This window comes from Nyctibius grandis, chromosome 4 (assembly GCF_013368605.1).
Source record: "Nyctibius grandis isolate bNycGra1 chromosome 4, bNycGra1.pri, whole genome shotgun sequence".
In the NCBI taxonomy this organism is placed as follows: domain Eukaryota; kingdom Metazoa; phylum Chordata; class Aves; order Nyctibiiformes; family Nyctibiidae; genus Nyctibius; species Nyctibius grandis.
Window position 1 is genome coordinate 15,675,429 of NC_090661.1, and position 18,381 is coordinate 15,693,809.

At 43.8% G+C, this 18,381-nt stretch overlaps 1 long non-coding RNA gene across 10 annotated transcripts in view; it reads right to left on the reverse strand.

The window, feature by feature from the left end:
- The window catches only part of LOC137662607 (uncharacterized), a 66,388-nt gene that overhangs the window by 13,465 nt on the left and 34,542 nt on the right, over positions 1 to 18,381 (reverse strand). For 2 of the 10 annotated variants that reach the window (XR_011048027.1, XR_011048021.1), the window contains one exon: positions 9,446 to 9,500. The exons of the other annotated variants lie outside the window; for them this stretch is intronic. This is a non-coding gene — a long non-coding RNA (uncharacterized lncRNA). The remainder of the gene's footprint in view (positions 1 to 9,445; positions 9,501 to 18,381) is intronic. 10 annotated transcript variants of the gene reach the window in all.

An 18,381-nucleotide genomic window follows, 5' to 3' on the forward strand; every position in this document is an offset into this window, starting at 1 on the left:
CCAGCTCCAACAAAAACAGAGAATACATCATCCTGCCTGCAATAGGAGATTCCGAAAGCAGAACACATATCAAAACCTTGTTGAAAAGATGCTTTAACCACTTTACATATGGCAAAACTGTGAAGGCCAATTCACTTTGTTTCCACTTCAAAACAGCGGTAGGGACGGTTGCAAGCACTAACCCAAGGACAGAAAGCTGGGAAGAGCTTGGCCCTTGCAGTAACCCCAGGACAGCTCCTCCACGGGCACCCTGAGGCTGAAGAGCACTCCCACTTGAACCCAGCACCTGCTTACCCCAGCCTTTCCTGCCCCCATCAACCAGAAAGGGCCAAGCCTCACTGAGGCAGCTCTCTGGAGTGCTTAACAGGTTTACGTACACGAGGTAGTAAGAGCAGCTCACCCTTATTGCCTGCATCTTCTCCTTACTGAGGGGCATTAAGTCTGGAAAAAGCTTGATTATCTGGAACAGTGCTGTGACCCTACACTTTGCCTTTTTGCAGTTGGGTGGAACTAGACTGGGCACACAGCAGTGCAGGGTGAGCCATGCACACATGACTAAGATAGGAAGAGACACTAATAAAACCTTCAGGGCTTTCTCAGACCATCCTGTCATTCAGTATAAGAATCACAGAGGAAACAACTCTGCCTTACCTGAGCTAGGCATTGAAAATAGTCAAGCTCCAATATTAAATGAGCACACACTTGCTCAAGCACAAGCTAACAGTACAGAAATAGGCTATGTGGTTTTTATATTAGCACTCAGTTTCAACCAGAAAACATTAGCAAGATCAAGAAGAGACAGTCAAGTTTTACAGCGACCAAGATGGAGTTTAAGGAGAATTCCACTATGGTTCTCCTTTGTTCCAGGCAGAGTTTCAACCAAGAGGCACCAAAACCATTTTTTTCATGGCAGAAAGCTCATTCTTCAAAGCAACATCTGTTGCCAGTTACAATAGCCTTATCACTACTCTGAGCCCTTACTACAACTCATAATACAGAGTTGAAGGCTCTAACACCTAGTCAATCGGATATGGTAGTCCATGACACTATCAGAAACATGAGTGAATAGGATGCCTGCATTGAACTTCATGTAAAACAGTTTTCAGTGATGCTATCCTGACTATGCAGGAGCCAGGAGAAGACATTAAGATTTCACAGACTTTTAAAGAAACTACTTTCCACACATACACACTCGAGGAAAAACCCACCACTGCATACAGTGCCAGGAACCAGGTGCTGCTGCAGCAGATCAAGGGTGTTTCAGCCATTCCAAGGAAGTGTTTCCATTGCTGCTCTTTGCCACTGCCACAGCAAACACCACATTTGAAAGCATTGTGCTAACACCTACTCAGCAAGGTCAGTGGAAGCCAAAATCCTTTTGCACAAGGGCTGCTACAAGGCATCCCCTCCACCCATGCAGCTCTGTAGCTTAACTGAAGTTCAGGTGTATAGTTCTGAACTATAAACATTTGTTTTACTAATCAAATCATTATTCCTCTGATACATTTGTCTTCATCCACAAGATGATTTCAGCATGGACAAAACCTGCAGCTTTTCCCATCCTGTGTCCGTACCAGCCACTGCTTAATCATCAGAATCCAATTAGAGAAGGTCTTAAAACTAGCTAGAGAAACCAGGTAATGAATTTAAACCCTACATATGATAAACTTAAGATGCACGAGGTCATAAACTAAAACAGGTGTTGAAAGCACAAGTAAAAGGAAACTGTTCACAGGAAATGGGCAGAATAACCAGACAGGGGAAACAGTGACAAGCAGGTCACAGAAGTGACCTAGCAGAATTACTTGCAATATTGGGACTTCACCTACAAACACTAAAGTCAGAAATTTACCCACTCTAGAGACAGGTCAGAGACCAGAAGCACTTCCATTTACTTCCACTCAGTCACGCAAGTATCAATTGGAGTTGGACTAGATGATCACTGTACATCCCTTCCAACTGAAATACTCTATTCTAATTCTCTTCCACCATTATGATCCCCAGACAAGGAAACCTGGTCAGTGCCACAGGACTTCACACAGTACAGGGCAATTTTTCCCCCTTCCAGCTTCCTGGGTTTTTTTTTTTTTAGAATTTTGGTTTTCCACCAACCAGCAGGAAACTTCCAAGCTGTCGCAATAGCCCCACTCTGGTAGAAAGTTTTGTTTTAAACCCTGCACAGTGTGAAAGCTGCATGACAGAACTGTGCATGGAAAGAGTCTTAGGAATAACAGATTTGAGCATTAAAATTAAAGTTCACACAATAAACATTGGCTAAGAGACAAAGGTGACATTAAGGTGAAGGTTACTATTAGACTGTCTTAGATCTGGCTCTCTTGACCATACTCAGTGACAAGCAAGAGCAGCCATCAGGGTCTAGGAAGAACCACAACAGATGACAGGTTCAGTGTTCTGCACACAACTGGAGGTCTACCCCAAGTGTTTTAAGAGTTTCAAACTCTTAGAGTTGGAAAATTGTGGGATTTATTATTCCAGATATACGCACCTGAAGTACAGCTCCAGTAAAGATGAGAATATACAAATGCAGCAAACACTCCTCAGCTGTTGTACAGCAAGCTGACCATGATGGGACCCTAAAAGCTCTCATTACAGAGACCTGCAGTTCAGTGTCTGAATCTAACCCTTGGTCTCACCATCCCTACATGGCCAGGACTTCTGTGAATGACCTTATATTCCTCTAATTCTGGAAGTCCCCTCCAGACTTCCATTCTGTACTTATCTTCAGACTCCTGTAGTCTCTGTTACTTGATAGTCTAAAGATGAGCCAGAGAAAACAATGAACTTACATTCCCTAAAAAAACCTTTCTACTGAAGAGCAAGGTGGCCATACAGCCGGGTCTTGCATACAGACCTCCTTTCCATGTTGTTAGGAGATAATGAGCCAACAGAAACAGTTGCAAGGCAGATGTGATGAGCACAAAAGTTCTGTTCCTCTTTCCTGTGTACCAGGTGGCTGCAGGCCCGGGGATCCTGCCTGGATTGTTTGGGTTACTCTCGGGTCTCACCCACAGCCCGTTATTGCCCCCGATCATCTTGCTCAAAATGCTTTGATGCTTTCACCATTTCCTCAGGACTGACTATGGCTAGCTATCCACTGTAGAGCCTCAAGCCTGCAATGGAAGGAGGCTGTCAGGGGGAAGAAGATGGTTTACACATGAGCTCAGTGCCCCCATTTCTGAGCAAGCACCCAGAATTGGGCAACTAGTTGACCACTGGCAGTGAATGCAGCAAACATGCTTGTTGCATGAGCAGGTGACCACAGACTGATAGAGTCTGCCCCTTTCCTCGAGTCCCCAGCTCCTCCCAGCTACTCAGGGCTCATCCATCAAGAATTTACCACTCACTCCCCCTCCACATTTTTGCCCGTGAGGGAGAAGCAAGGAGACAGAGAGGCTGCTCATTTGGTATTTTTGCTCACTACTTCCATGGTGCAGTGACACCCTAAACAACACCAACCAAGCTCTACCAGATTTTTGGAAGTCTTAACTCAAGAGACCTCGCAACACCCCCGTGCGGTTAAGAAAAGGATATTGGCTCATGCCACCCACCACTGAAATGGACACCCCTAGGCTGGAACGAAGCAGCTGTATGACACCACGCAGCAACACTTCACAGCATTTTAGGGTAGAAAGCAATTAACCTTTGGCTGAATCCCCTTAGCTCCAAGCTACAAAAAGTGTTTGTTCTGTTTTCTTCTCCACCCGCCACCTCCCCCAAGTCTGCACAGCTCTGGTGTTCTCATTAGCTCACTGCCGGGCTGCTTTCTGGGCCCCGCAATGGAGAACAGTTGTCATCAAGTTAATGGGCTGTTTATTCAGATATTAATTTTGTTTTTTTTCTTGCTTCTGCTCCAGACTAGTGGCAGCTGATTCAGATAAAATTAGGGTGAGGCCGTAGTGCATTGTTTGTATTCAGACAGTAGACTAGAGATCTACTTGAGATCTCAGCTGTACTTTAAAGCACGTTCAGGGAGTTCAGGCAAGGTCCTCTTTACAGGTCCAAAAAGAGGAACTGCTTCAGCTGAGGGAAGACATCTTTCTGTTCATTGCTGTTTCTTTCTAGGTCTGCTTGAAATTTGGTACTATTTTCTGTACTTACACAGAACCTTCATCTTCAGGTCCTGCTCTAAGACAGAGCTTTCCAGGATCCAAGTCTGCCAGCTACATTGTGAAAGCCTGGAAATCCCAGCAGTCAGATGTCCCTTAAGAGTTTAAGCCCTGAATCAATATCCCGTATAGCACAGGCAAAGAGTGAATGATTTCAAAAATCAGAAGGAAGATGAGTGAAGATTTAGGAATATAATCTGTGTCTGGCTCATCAAGTGGGATTCCCCTTCTTCACCCTGAGCACATATTTCCAACTTCATCTGTCTCATAGGCAGAGAATAGGTTGTCTCAATTAAAGACTACCACCAATTTAAGACAGGCCTGGTGAGTCCTGCTCTTGAAGGACTAGTACCTCCATCATCTAGGCTCACTCTAGTCAACTCCCATGCCACACCAATGTGGTGACCTCTATGCACTCAGCACAGCTCTCTGCTTCTGCAGAGGCGAAGATTGGTTTTGTGTTGTCCTAAAAACATGCAAACTCTCCATAGTTGCATGCAAGCCCTGAATTTAAATCAGGCTAGTTCCCAGCCAACATCAAGGAGATGTATTAATTACCTTAGAGGTTACATTACATAGAGGAAAAAACAGTACATAAGCAGCACCTAGAAAGATAAAGCTGCTAGTCTGCTTAATCCTATAGTCTTCCACACTCTTCCATAAAGTACGTTCATAAACGGATACGGTTTGTAACTGCATCACTTCAAGCAGTGAGAGAAACCACTCTGACACTTTCATTTTGGTGCATGAGTCTAACAGTGAGCTTTCCCAGAGCATGCTCTGTTCTGAGCCATCAGCAGTTGGAAGCTGTGGCTGAGGTTGTGGTCACCTGCAGGAGCACTGGGCAAGCTGAGCCAGACCAGCAGCAGTTTATGAACTGCAGGGGAGGGGGGGAATGCAAAGTCAGCCTGACACAGGGGGCAACATATTTGGTGCTTTGGAAGGCACCCTCAGGAGTGATCTTTCCAGTAACCTTCAGGCACCGCTAAGACCTGCCTGGTCATAGGATTAGCAAGAACACGCTCCCTCAAAGCTGGTGAGAAGAGCAAGCCCACTGCAGATCCTCAGCCCCAGCCCAAAACCTATTTTGCCACCTTTTGTTTCCATCACCTGAATGACACGAGACTTTTCACCAGCCCTTGTCAAATAAGGGTTCTCAGCTAAGTAGTGACTCGGATTCGACACACATAAAGCTACCTGGGTTTAACTCTGCCTCTTGGCTTGGCTTCAGGTAATTACTTATGTAAGCCTGTCAGCCCCAAAATCTGGTCACAGGCAGCGACGGTCCCCAGGCCATGCTGTACTTGGCCACCACACCTCCCCTTGGGCTGCAAAACACCGTGGGCTGTACCTGCACAACAGCACATGCGGTGCTCACTCAGGTCAGCAGCAGGATTGCCACTGAACTGCTGACAGCAGATAACACCTGACCTCACTGTTATAAAAGTAGATTTGAGTCTAATCCAAGACCCTCCAACTCCTGTTGTGGGTTTGCTGTCATATTCAAACATGAGTCTGTTACATTCATCTTTTCCAACACCCAAAGTCCCTTTTGCCTTACTTATCTACAGAAAAGGATGCTGTAAATGCTCTTTCTGGAGGCAAACAAGGCGTCAGAAAACAAGATTAAGAGTTAAAACAAAGCAGTGCTTTCCTTTCTTAAACGTCAGCCTCACTAGAGTGATGTAGGCAGGAAGAGAGAGCCTGCATTAGCAGCTACCCTGCTAGCAGGCTTAAAGGAGAAGGAATCCATAAAACCTCCAGGCATTCCAGCAGGCTGGGTACCCAGGATCACTTTCACAGTTTAGGAAGCAGTTTCATCTCAGCCCCCACAAATTGACCTTGGCAGAACATCGAAACTTTGCACATAACAGCCATGTTTTTGCTGCGAGTAATCCAGTAATCTAAGTTAAGGCTACATTTTCTTGGTGGAACAAAACATCTTATTATCATATGAATAAGACTTTAGAGGGGGAAAAAAAAAAAAAGAACTAAACTACATTAAAATTATATTGATGAGAATTGCTTAAGTCCATTTAACAAGATCCTTCTACCCATGGAATTTCATCATTTTGTGCATCTTCATGCCTTTCCCACATAATTTGCAGTTTTACACATAATCACTTTTTTCCAATACACCAGAAGCAAAGTACATACGCTCAGGCTGAAACAACGTACGTGGGGCAGTTCAGTGGGGAAGCATCATCTTCTTCAGAAACAACCTAGCATGGATCTTTTGACTACTCACAGCTCAGTGAAAGAAGAGAAGGTGAGTGACTGTACGTTTACAGACAACACGTATAGCCATACAGTTATATCTTCCTTTTGCTCTCCATTTTGTCAAGCCTATAGCACACACTCAGAGCCAATCTCATTGAACTCTGCAGTTCAGGTTAGAGACTCACCACGCACCTGAATGTGACAGGAGACTATTGCCTGCTGCTGGCCAGCAAGGGAAGGAACAGCACACTGGGACAGCCAGAAGTGGACAGTATTGCTTACATACCTGCTACCCTATCTGATCAGCTATGTTAAAAAATTAGAGTACTTTATTTAGGGTGTTCTAGCTAAGTTGTATTTCTGTTTTCTATTTGTTTTGTCTTCCAACTCAACTAGTTACAGCACCTCTCCAAAAGAGAGTCTAAGCAGACATGGACTTAAGCATCTAAGGAAAAAAATTCAGGAGTCAGATTCATCTGTGTCCTATAAAAGCTCCAAGACTGCACACCAATACTCTGCAAGGCTTGCTTTCATCTCTTAGAAAAGAAAGCAACTTCAGCAAGTAATCTGTCCCAGTTACATGAAAATTAGGTCAGGTACCTTACCTATATTAGTCACACTTGTAATCAGTTCAGATCCCCTCTGAGATATAGCAGTTTCTGGAAATAAGAACTAATGGATTTGGCCAAATAAGCTGTAACTTGGGGGGGTGGGAGCAGTGAGAAATATTTCAAGGCTAATGAGGAGTTTGAGCCCAGTGGAAGAGAAATGCCTGCTTTTCTAATGAGAAAAGGTGCCTATTTCTAGCTGAGCTGGGCCAGGTAACATGAACTGTTATAGTTTATTTATATTTAAAAGCCTGAATACAGAGCCAGTGACAAGGTGGCTTTGCCACAGCAAGATGTTGAAGGAAGTGAAAGCATAAAGGACAGATTTAAGTTGTGGTATGTCTTTGAAGCTCTTGTGCCATTTGGCATTAGAAGGATCTACACACAAAAGGAGAAATAATGCATTAAGAAGCATGTGGCATCTAAGTTCATATAGCTTGTGGCTTTGCAAGTTCTCACAGAATTAGCACATTCACATGCATTAAAGGGTGCATATATAAACAAACCATATCTTTGGCCGCATTAATACCATGCTTATTAGTACCAATAAGCAGTATTGGTACCAGAATATTACAGACACTGTAATATACTGAACTGTATTAAAAATTAAGTAATTAATGGGTAGATGCTTCTAACAGTAGTTGAAGCTTTTCCCTTTTGAAACCTCAGTCACTGTGCCATGAGTTCAGAAGTGCAGGACCACCTTGCAAAGGATGAGTGCTCAGCCTCCCAAGGAATTTGAGAGCAAAGACAGGAGCTGATGTAGCAATGAGGAAGTTAAAGGTGACTGATGGTTTCCCAACATCTGAAACACACCAGGTAAGGACAAGGTCACCAGTTCTTAGGCAGTGGACACAGCACAAAACCCTAGCATGGTTTATGCCTGACAGATGCACATAGACAGGCAGGCTGTGCTCAGAGGGGCAAGCAGTTGCACACACCGCACTTGCCACCTTCAGAGGTTCTGCATCCTTTAGGTTGACATCATGCAACTGCAGCTTTTCAATACAGAAACAGGATGACTCCCTATGGTTACTCAGACCTCCATGGTCCAAGCCAACATGAGGAAAAGAAAAAAATATCCTCTCTCCTAGCTGGTCCTTCCCAAAAGGTGAGCCTAGGCACAGATTCATTGCTGAAAGCTGGGGGCTGAAGAACAGCCCATCAGCACTCCCTGCACACCAGCTAGAATAACTAGCAAAGGGTGAAGATGAACCACTCCACAAGAAGGGCTGTAGAGGCAATTAACTCTTCTGGAGCAGAAAGAAAAGGCACAGCTCAGAGATGTCCACATACAGGCTCTCCACAGACCATTCCCAAAATGGTGCAGTAGACTGTACCCCCCCTGTGCTCCCTGCACACACACACACACACACACACACACACAGAGCAGCCTTGAAGCAGCACTCCCCAAGATGAAGTGTTATTCCCAGCTCCTACCAGCCTCCCACTGTGTCAGTCACACATGCAGCACACAGGCTTCCCCAGCTCTCCCCATGCACAAACATACAGGCTTTTTGCTGTTGCAAAGAGAAAGAGGGAAGCAAATCAAGGAGAAATGTGTTCAGCCCGGTGTTATTTGGCAACGCCGAGAGTGAGAGAACAAGTATTAAGCAGCCCGTGCAAACCCACTACGCAATAACTAACTGACAAGCTCCTGGAAGATCCATAAAGTGCCCTTTCATTCTTGCCTGCCCTCAGATGGGCAGGTGCAGGCAGTAAGGCAGGAGTGTAGAAAGAAACTCTTAGCCCTCCAGACAGTATAGTCTCCAAAGCTGATATTACGGTCAAACAGCACAACCCATAAACCAGCCCTTTTCTGTCTGTCATCGTTCTTGCCTTATTGTCCTGGGCTTTGCTTTGTTCGCTGTGAGCGGGCATGCTCCATTTCTCAGCCACATGCCAGCAAACATGCTGGCATGCTGCCCACCCTAAGTACCATGTAGGCAGGATGGCGCCTCCAATACTTAAAACAATATTTAATGTTTTACATCACTGTGGGCCTGTAGATTATTTTCTAAATCCATGAAGCACAGTGGATCAGCATGTGGTTTGCTAATGCTGCACAAGGAAATAATGCATGAGGGGAAGAGATTACCGTGGAGGACTTGAAATTACAGTGGGCATTAGCTATAAAATAACATATAGCATGTGATGACCTACTTGTCCCAGGCTCCACAGTGCATCTAACAGTGGACTAAGAAAGGCACATATGGAAGGAAGCCTGCCCAAGCAGCAGACAGTTTCGCTATTCTAGTTCTACCCTCCCAAATCTTTGAAGAAAAGTTTCTTTATGCACTGCTTAGATGAATAGAATTGCTAAATATTAGTAGGGACATTGTTTTCAGAAGAAAGGCCACAGGTGTATGGTAAAAACCTCAAACAGAAGCCTGCTTCTCATGCACAAGAAAAAAAATCAACATGACAGGCAGGGAACGACACACTCTGGTTGATGCTGACACATACCACATACCTCAAGTTTATACTTACAAAGCATCAATGGATTGTTCTTTCCGCCACTAGTGTTAAAAGTCACCTTAAAGACCTGAGCAAACACCATGACACTGAAGTGATTAATATAGTGGTATAAAATGCAGGAGTTCAAGAACAGTATCATAAGTGAAAATATTTGGCATTTGTTAATAGGAGAAAGTTGCCTCAAACCACATGAGGATATCTTACACTGTCTTCCCAGCTGTATTTGCTTTTTCAGTGATCAATTCTGTTATGGAATTAATTTTGCAGGATTAGTGACAAGGCCCTTTTGGTTGCCTTGTATTTGTCACTGGTGAGGGTGACAGCAAGGAGCTTATCTGCATTTCCAGAAGTCTGACAATGAAAAAGGAATCTGTCCAAGATGAACAGTGAGGTCCACCGACCTCAAGGTCAACTGACACTTAAGTCTCAAACACTGCAGTTCAAGAAGCCACCCACACATTTGCATAGTAATTCCTTAGCAGGTACTTGGAGCTGAGACTAACACACTAGACACTGCAGGTACCTAGATTGCCCCCGACAGCCACCACAAGGAAAGTAAGGCAGCAAAGGAGAGAAGTTTCCCTTAAAGATGAGGAGCTGACAAGAAGAGGGATTAGTCATTTCGCCACATGAGCGGCCACCTCTGAAATCCAAGTGCCTTGGTCCCACTCAGATCCTAATACAAGTACAAGCTATTCTTGTCATGGTGACTAGCCCTGTGCTTTTCAGTAGAGTCACTTCAACGAGACGCTGAAGATTTAGCCGTGGCTATCAGGTTGCAGTCATTGACCAGAAGTGACCGAGAGCACCGTGGACACCAAGTAGAGCATAGCAGACAGTCCTTCCCTGGAAGGAGACACTGACAAAAGAGCAGCTTCTCTTTGTTTCAGTACCAAAAATCTTTAGGACTAGGCTTCAAAGAAAATGTAAGCATACATAAGTGCATTTCAATTCAAGAGTTAGTATTTAATTACTTATTTGAACTGACCCTAAACTCAAGCAGTGTTGGGCATGTTTAACTAGGAGAGCCTTCTCAGCTTATTTGGGGGCGTCCGTCCTGCCCCATCCCCATTCCTCCCCCACAGTGTTACAGAAAACATTGTATTTTGAAGTTATATCTGCATGGGAACTCAGGTACTGTTCACTGTGGTCATTCTTGTTAGCTTTTCCACTTCATACCCTTCATTCAGGGGTTAGAACTATTTTCGGATACAGAAACTTCAATTCAGACCCTTTTTCTGCTCTGCCAGGTTCACAGGACAGCGTCACCAGCTTTGTAACATACACGCTCACCCTACCAGTCACATGTAAAGAGGTAGAGACCCTCACACAGGTATCTTGGAGCTGTACATGACTTCTGAATTCTACCCTGTTAAAAAAAAAAAAAAAAAAAAGATTTCTTCCTTTTATTTAGGAAAAAAAGTTTTAAAATCTCTGAAATTGAAGCAGTGTCTTGTTCTTGGAACACATTAATGCTTTCTTCATTCTCTAAAAAGTTTGTCTGGCCTCAAATAATTTTTCCTCGCCTGTCCAGCCACAAAACTGAAGAAAAATAACCAATTATTCACACACCTCTGGTTTTTAACAAAAGTCTGTTCAAAGGAAGCTTCACCATGTAGCCTGCAGTGCTAGTACTTTCTCAATACTACAAGAGCTTCCCCATATACACTTCTTGACACTTTTCACCTTCAAAGATGACTGACTGCTGAAGTCACCTAGCAGCGCCTTCCCTGCTTATTTACAGTACTGCAGCAAAATGTATTTTTGAAGTTATCCGTAGCCTAGCAAGTGCCATTCCCTCACATGCAGCGCAACTGTTACTCTTTTTACACTGAACTATTCTATTTTACTTAATGGCATTTTTCTATTATTTCTCTGTAGAGGCTTCCAACTGTTGTTGGATACAAAAATGCATCTAAAATAGTTGTGCTCCAGAAACATACGCCTACCCTATGATTCCAAGACTGTTTCCTCTAAAATTTGATAGGGAGATGTGTACTACTTTGTAGTGTGATCCATTTCAACTGTGTTCCAGCAAGGTAGGTAATCCTACACTGTCCCAGTTTTATAAGAATCCAGGCAATTTGAATTAAGAGCACAAAAGTATAGCACTTACCATAAACATGGAACAGTTGCTTTATTGCACTTGTCAAATGCATTCCTCTCTTTGGTCACAGCTATGGTCAAAGAATTTAACAAAAAAATTAACAAGCAATTCACAATAAAAAGGAACTCAAAGTCAAAACTGGAGAAAGCATCGCATACCCTACATGTTTGAATTCTTATGTTTTTTCACTCTTAGTTCAGCAAGTTTTTTTTATAAGCCCCATCCCTTGTTCAACACAAATTCCAGAGTGGAAAGGACACAAGGCTCCTCCCCTCAACCTCCCAATAAATATGGAGTGACTAAACAAGTAGTACTAGAGGCGTTTACCAAGCTCATTTCAAACTGTTTTTCTAGCTCTATCTACACTGCCCCACAAACCAGCCAGGAAGAAATGACCATCCTTGCTGTCTCACCTACTAGAACATGCTCATGACCAGCTTTATGGTGGGCACCACTGCCTGTGGGAAGTCCCAGTGCTCCCAGGGCTTAAAGCACCTCTGGGCACTTTGCATGGCCTCCAGCTATTCCTATCTGCCCTATGGTAATGGGGGATGACAGCTTGAGAAGTATCACCCCCCACAAACTGCTTTGAGGGCCAAGTGGGATCTGCAAACAGTCTGAGCTCATATTGAGTGCTGGCTCCTTACAGGAACACCACAGGGTCCAGGCACCAGCTTGGCAGAGGACTGTCCCAAAATTCACGTGCTTCAACAGGTCCACCTTGGACAAACCCTTAAGATCAAGAGGCTCAGAAGTATTCTGAGTCCTGACACAGGAAAACAAATCAACATGAGCATCACCCAATTTCCTTGGGACCATCCACTGTGGAGGAAAGCATGAGACTTGCAGTCCACAGTTTGGAAGACAGGACAGCAACACTTACACAGCTCCTTTGAAAACCATTACTGATGACAAAAGATTAACAGAAGGTGTGATTGGAAACACAAACGTTCAACTTGGAGAAAAGTGAACGGATGCTGCACACAGGATAAAGATCTGCCCTATTTGCTAAATAGAAACAGACGCAGTAGCTATGCGCAGAATGGCTGACAACATCGTTGCCCAGGTTATTAACCTAGATGGCTCATCATGTGTACAGTCATCTGCCCACAGCTTAGCTTCGAGTCCCAGGTATCTGAGGGAGAGCCCACGGGCTGCCGTGCCCACACAGAACATGGCTGGAGCAGACAAATCCTGAAGCACTGCTGGCCCACACTCTCACCCTTCTGCCAAGCCTCAAAGCTTGGCCACCTCATTCCAGGCTGGCCACAGAACAAGCACTTTAAAGTCTAAAAAATTCTATTTTCGAGTAGCAAAGAACAACAGGGGGTAGAAAGAAATCTCTAACATGATATTTAGAAAACAAACCCCTTTATTTTTGAAGCACTACATCTGATCTGAAAAATTCATGTGTTTGCTACAGCAGAGTCAAATAGCTTGACAGACCCACTATAAAACAAACAATTTACCATTTTGATGTGGCATGGTGGTGGTAGAAAGCATAATTTTATCTGCTTTTACTGCACTGACCTCTGAACCTTTGCATTATAATTTGAGAAGCAGCTGTGTATTTGGACTCACAAGACCCTGCTAAGTTCCTCAGTCTGTCGGGCAAGCGTCAGTCACTCTTGGTGATTAGCACAGCCACCGAGAAGGCTGCCACTGCAGGGGAAGACCTTGTGCCCCCTGCCCAAGACAGGTGCATGCCACTGTCACATCCAACACATGTTCTTCGGGCTCATTACCAGTGTTGTCATCAAAGCAGAATATTATCAGTTTATTTATCAGTAAGTGCAACATCGCACAAGAGACTCCCAGTAGTTTGAATTTAATTAACATCTTAGTGGTACCTGTCAAAGGCTTCTTTTCTTCCAGAAGTGTAGCAGGAAGAGTTTAAAGAGAAGGTACTGGAGTAAGAGCAGAAGATGCTGCAGGAAGCTTTTTTTTTGTTCTCAAGTGGAAAAATAAAACATCCTATTACATAAAAGTAATTTGAAGTCAGCAAAATAATTTTTCTTCAAGTCTGCCACAGGCCTAGACAATAATTATTCTTGTATGCAAAGTGTAAAAGTCATAATATAGCGAAAACTCATGAAGTTCAAAAATGAAAAGTTTAAGTGCCTAATACTTGCCAGTCATGGGTGTGTTTCAGTAATCCTACAGGCCCAGGGGTCCATATGAAGGTCCCGAACACTGCCTGTTACTTGAGAAAGCAAGGGAACCTCCAGCACATTAGCATTTTGGCCCTGATCCAAGAAAGCACTTAAGCACATGCTTAACTTTAAGCACATGAGTGCTCCCACCCACATAAAAGGGACCACTTATTCACTGAAAATTAAGCATCTGCAGAAATACTTTACTGTATCAGCTTCTTTGCTGAGCATCTTACAGGATTTCACCCTATTGAGTGACTCTCTGGAAAAAGAAAAAAAAAAAAAAAAAAAGACAAATACCACCTAAACAGAAGTTGACTTCAGGCAGGATTGCTGATTGCCAAGAGCTGCCTCAGCACATGTGGCACTCCCCTGTGGAGGCCCATGTCCGCCCCAGCTCTCACAACAGCTGCACAGCAGCAAGGAGCCTCTCCCGAGGGCAGCGCATGTTTAGAGCTGCTGTTTCAGCCTTTGCCTTGTGGTTCTAAAAAAAAGTTATGTAGAAGTTATTCGCTCTGACCAAAAGCTTGCCTGCTTCACTGAAGGTTGTGATGTAAAAGCACAGACCTGCCACAAGGCACTACACTGCCTACACGAGGTGAGAGTTGCTTCCAGTTAACATGAACAAGGTGTTAGGATGAAAACAGCAATACACCCCAAGCTGGTTGCTTTGGATCAGATCCCAAATTATATACAGAAGGAGGTGGTGAGGGGATGAGAGCAGCACAGAAATTAATGTATACAGGCAGAAGGTAAGGCAGTAAAAACCTGTTCTAAGCAGGTAGTAGAAAGAGATTGTGTCGTGTCTCCCACATGCATTTTTGGAAGGCCATCACAATCACAAATATTAACTATGTGTCAGGCTCCCACAGCAGAATAATACTCATCAATTCCCTCAGCTACATTCAGAAAAGAGAAATTACTCCCAGTGACTAGATATCCCTAAGAGAAGTCCATGCCCAAACACCTGAAGCCCTTCTGGGATGAAGCCTACTTATGCCTCCCCCTTGCATGTTGGATCTCCCTCCTTGGGAAAGAAACCTGGGTGCTGAAGGCAGGATCCCAGTGTGAGCAACTGGGGAACTGCAGGCTCAGGTGTTCCACAGAAAGCACTTGCCTTAATGCTACAACTTAACCTTAAGGTTATCATGACTGTTACAGAGTGTAGAACTGGTTTTAAAGTAACAGTTTGTTAGTTTGTTACTAATTACAAGCTACTAAACTTCTGCCACTAACAAACTGGTTTAAAGACACTTAGATTTGAGGGAAGTGCTTGTAGAAACAGCAATATAGCAGTTCATGGTTTATACAGAAATACTAGTCTGACCAGGGCTGCTGGACCTGTCCGAGTAGCTCCAAGATGCAGAATAAATCCCTGCAGTGCAGTGACACAGTGCTTCCAACCCACCCTGAAGGCAGGGCATAAGCCATAGTCAGGCCACTTTAAAGAAAAGCAAATGTTCCTATTTCTGCACCAAGCTGTGCAACAGGCTGCTCCTGAGCAGAGAATTTGAGTTATTTGTACTGAAGTCACAAGCTGGCCACCCACCACGCAGTTTTCCTACCTGCTGCTCCCCACCAAGGCACACCCTGCACGCAGGACACCAGCACAGGCACCTGTCAGCCCCAATGATTTGTGACCCACCTGACAAGTGTGGCTGGAGCCACTGTTTACAGCCTGGTGTCACTTCTGGCTGTGTGTGTTCCAGCTGCTGTTGTTGGGAGCACTTCCCTTACTGACTCAGATCAAAGGCTGCACCAACACAAACACATGAATTTTACAAGTCAGTCAGCTGTGCACTGTAACGAAGGTGTGCCCGAGATGCTCCTTAACTTTTCTCTTACCATGCCGAAAATTGGCATCAGCTTGTGCAAAGATTAAGATCAGATACACAGGAACTACCAGCCACAATGTTGGCACCAGAGGATGAGCTGACTTTAAGGGAGACTTATTAAGTAGTTCTGAATGTATGTACAGGACCAAGCCATAGCTTACTCGGCTTTCTATAGTGGACCAAATGCAAACCAGCTTTTTTTACTACCTAATCAGATACACAGACTACTTCAACATCTAGATATACAACCTCATGGCACATGACAGAGGGTTAAGTGGTCTTGTAAAGAAATCCTTCATGCTTCTTAACTACATCATTTTATTAGAAGAACAATTAATCTTGCACAAAGATCCAGCATGGAGGTCTTGTTAAGCAAGAAACAGTGACGCACAAAGCAAGGGGTAGGGTCACTGACCAGGCTGAAGTGAATGCAACAGAAGTCAAAGTTCCCTGCACCATTATTTTGCTGGTGACTCCTAACTTCAAAGTTTCACAAGGAATAAGACAACCATTTCCACATTTGACTATTTCACTTTGAAAGGAACATAATGTAGACCTAGCTATTTTCTTTCCACATGTATCTGGTAGAGAAATATTTATCATTAAGAGATTTTTCCTCCTCCTCTTCCCCCCACTTAACAGCTCTTGACTTTGTGTGGCCCCTCTATGCCAGTATATCGTCTGTGCTTTTTGTAAGACCCTACTTTAAAGTATGACATGTTTATGTAAGAGGCAGTGATGGCTAACACAGGCTTCAGCTCAGTAGGGCATTTGCGATGGTGTCACAGAGGAATGCTCTCCCCTGATTTATGAGCATGTTATAGTTATTCAGGTGGAGTGGCAGGACCTGGCAGTAAGCACCATCATACAGACCAAATGTGTTTTAAGTTCATAGATCAGGCTGAAGCACTGCCAATCGCCACAGGGTTGTGGCAGTGGAAACTAAGTCCTCTATTTTTAAAAAGAAAGCAGTCTCTGAAGACAAGGAGCTGCCCTCCTCCTTAAGCCTTACTAACCAAAACCTTGCACTGTTCTTACGAACCCTGTTCTGCAATTTGACGATGGCGTATGTGCAGATTCAGAGACAGATGCTTATGCTAGCCTACAAGTTTGACTTATTACACCATTCTTCTCGTAAGACAAGTCTGATTCACTTGACTATTTCCAGATATTCTTCAACTACTTGAAGAAATCCTTCAACTCTTCCTCTTTTAATCTGCTTTATAATGGGTACAAGTTGAAGCAGTGTTCTTGAGCAGCATATGACTGAAGTGTTCGTGTTTATAAGCCCATCCACTCTATACTCTATCCCTTATAGAAAACAAGCTTTGGAGCATCACCTGCTTCCCCAGCAGCCAAGCCCCATGCCCAGTGTTTGGCTGGATCCTTTCAACACAAGGCATTTCTTTAACATCTTCAGCTCTCAACGAAATAAGTTCCTCTCATTTCCTTCATAGTGTGAATAGCTTTGCAGCTTGTTCACATCTGCAGCTTGCACCTTTAATTAAGAGGTGTTCAGCTTTATTTTTTCCTTATACTGTTATACCTTCCTCTGATATTATCAATTTGACAACACAACTCTGTAAACCTGTTCTCGTATAAAAGCCTACGCTGAATTAACACACCCCCCCATGAAGTAACAGGAGTGCTAGTTCTTCACAGTTTTGTAAGAAGGGAGGGGGGCAGGCATGGAGAAAAGCAGGAAAACAAGTTCTCCTCAGTATTTGCCATACTAAAACTCCTGGAGTTAAGTGAAGCCATTACCTGTTTCTAGGAGAAAGGTATAATGACTTTACTTCTAAAAGTCTATTTAATAATTAAGTGAGCTTTGTGCTGCTGCCCTTGCAGAGCTAGTGAAGTGGTTACCTTAGCAGGTGTGATTTCAAGTTAGGGAGTTACTCATCTCTACAGTGAGCATACAAGTGATATAACACATCATGAAGAAGTCTTCACAATTTTTTGCTGTCTTGACCAACTCAAAAGTCCTACCCTCTTTCAATGAAGGCAGAATCCTCCCCTCCCCATTAGGGTCAATAAACAGATTCAGAATTCACCTCAAAAAACCCAAAAGATCCAGCCAGAAACAGCTTAATGTACAGCTCTGTACATAGCAGTTACATATGTTGATAACCAGCCTGTGGCACATGACTTCAACCATTCCACGCAGGTTTCCAGACAAGCATTTCATGTTTACACAAATAAAGGATGATTAACTTCCACACAGATACCACTCTGGCAACAGAGGGAAATGCCAATGTAGTCAAAACCTGAAAGAAGCTAACCACTTTAAACAGACTCATAATGCAAGACCCAGGAGAAGAACCAAAGTCTTAGTACATAGAAGCATACCTGACTGCTCTTCTGTAAGACCTTCACCTGTTATAGAGCAGATTTTGGAATTTACTTTCAACTTCCCTTTCACGAGCTACAACTCCAGAACAATAAATCAAGGTTCAAGGGTTGGTAACATGCATTATAAGCACAATATAAGGCATCAGAATCTGTTACCATATTTCCTCACACTCAAAAAAACCCCAAACCCACAACCCCAAAAAATAACCCCCACCCCAGCCATACCACCATTTTATCCTTCAGAAATGACCTTGTACTTATTATCATTTTAAGATAAAGTACCTTTTAGATGCTCATTGCTGCTCTATGAAAAACTCCCCATCAACGGAGTTCTCTTCAGTTAGTGCACCTTCTACAAGCCTCAGTCTTCCCAGTTGCTCTTCCCAGAAGGCTGCTGTACCACTCCCTTCCCTCCACTGCCTTCTACCTTGGCCACAGCAATCCTGCCCAAGTGCCCACACCTGCAGCACTCTTGTACTGCACAAAACACAACTCATGGAG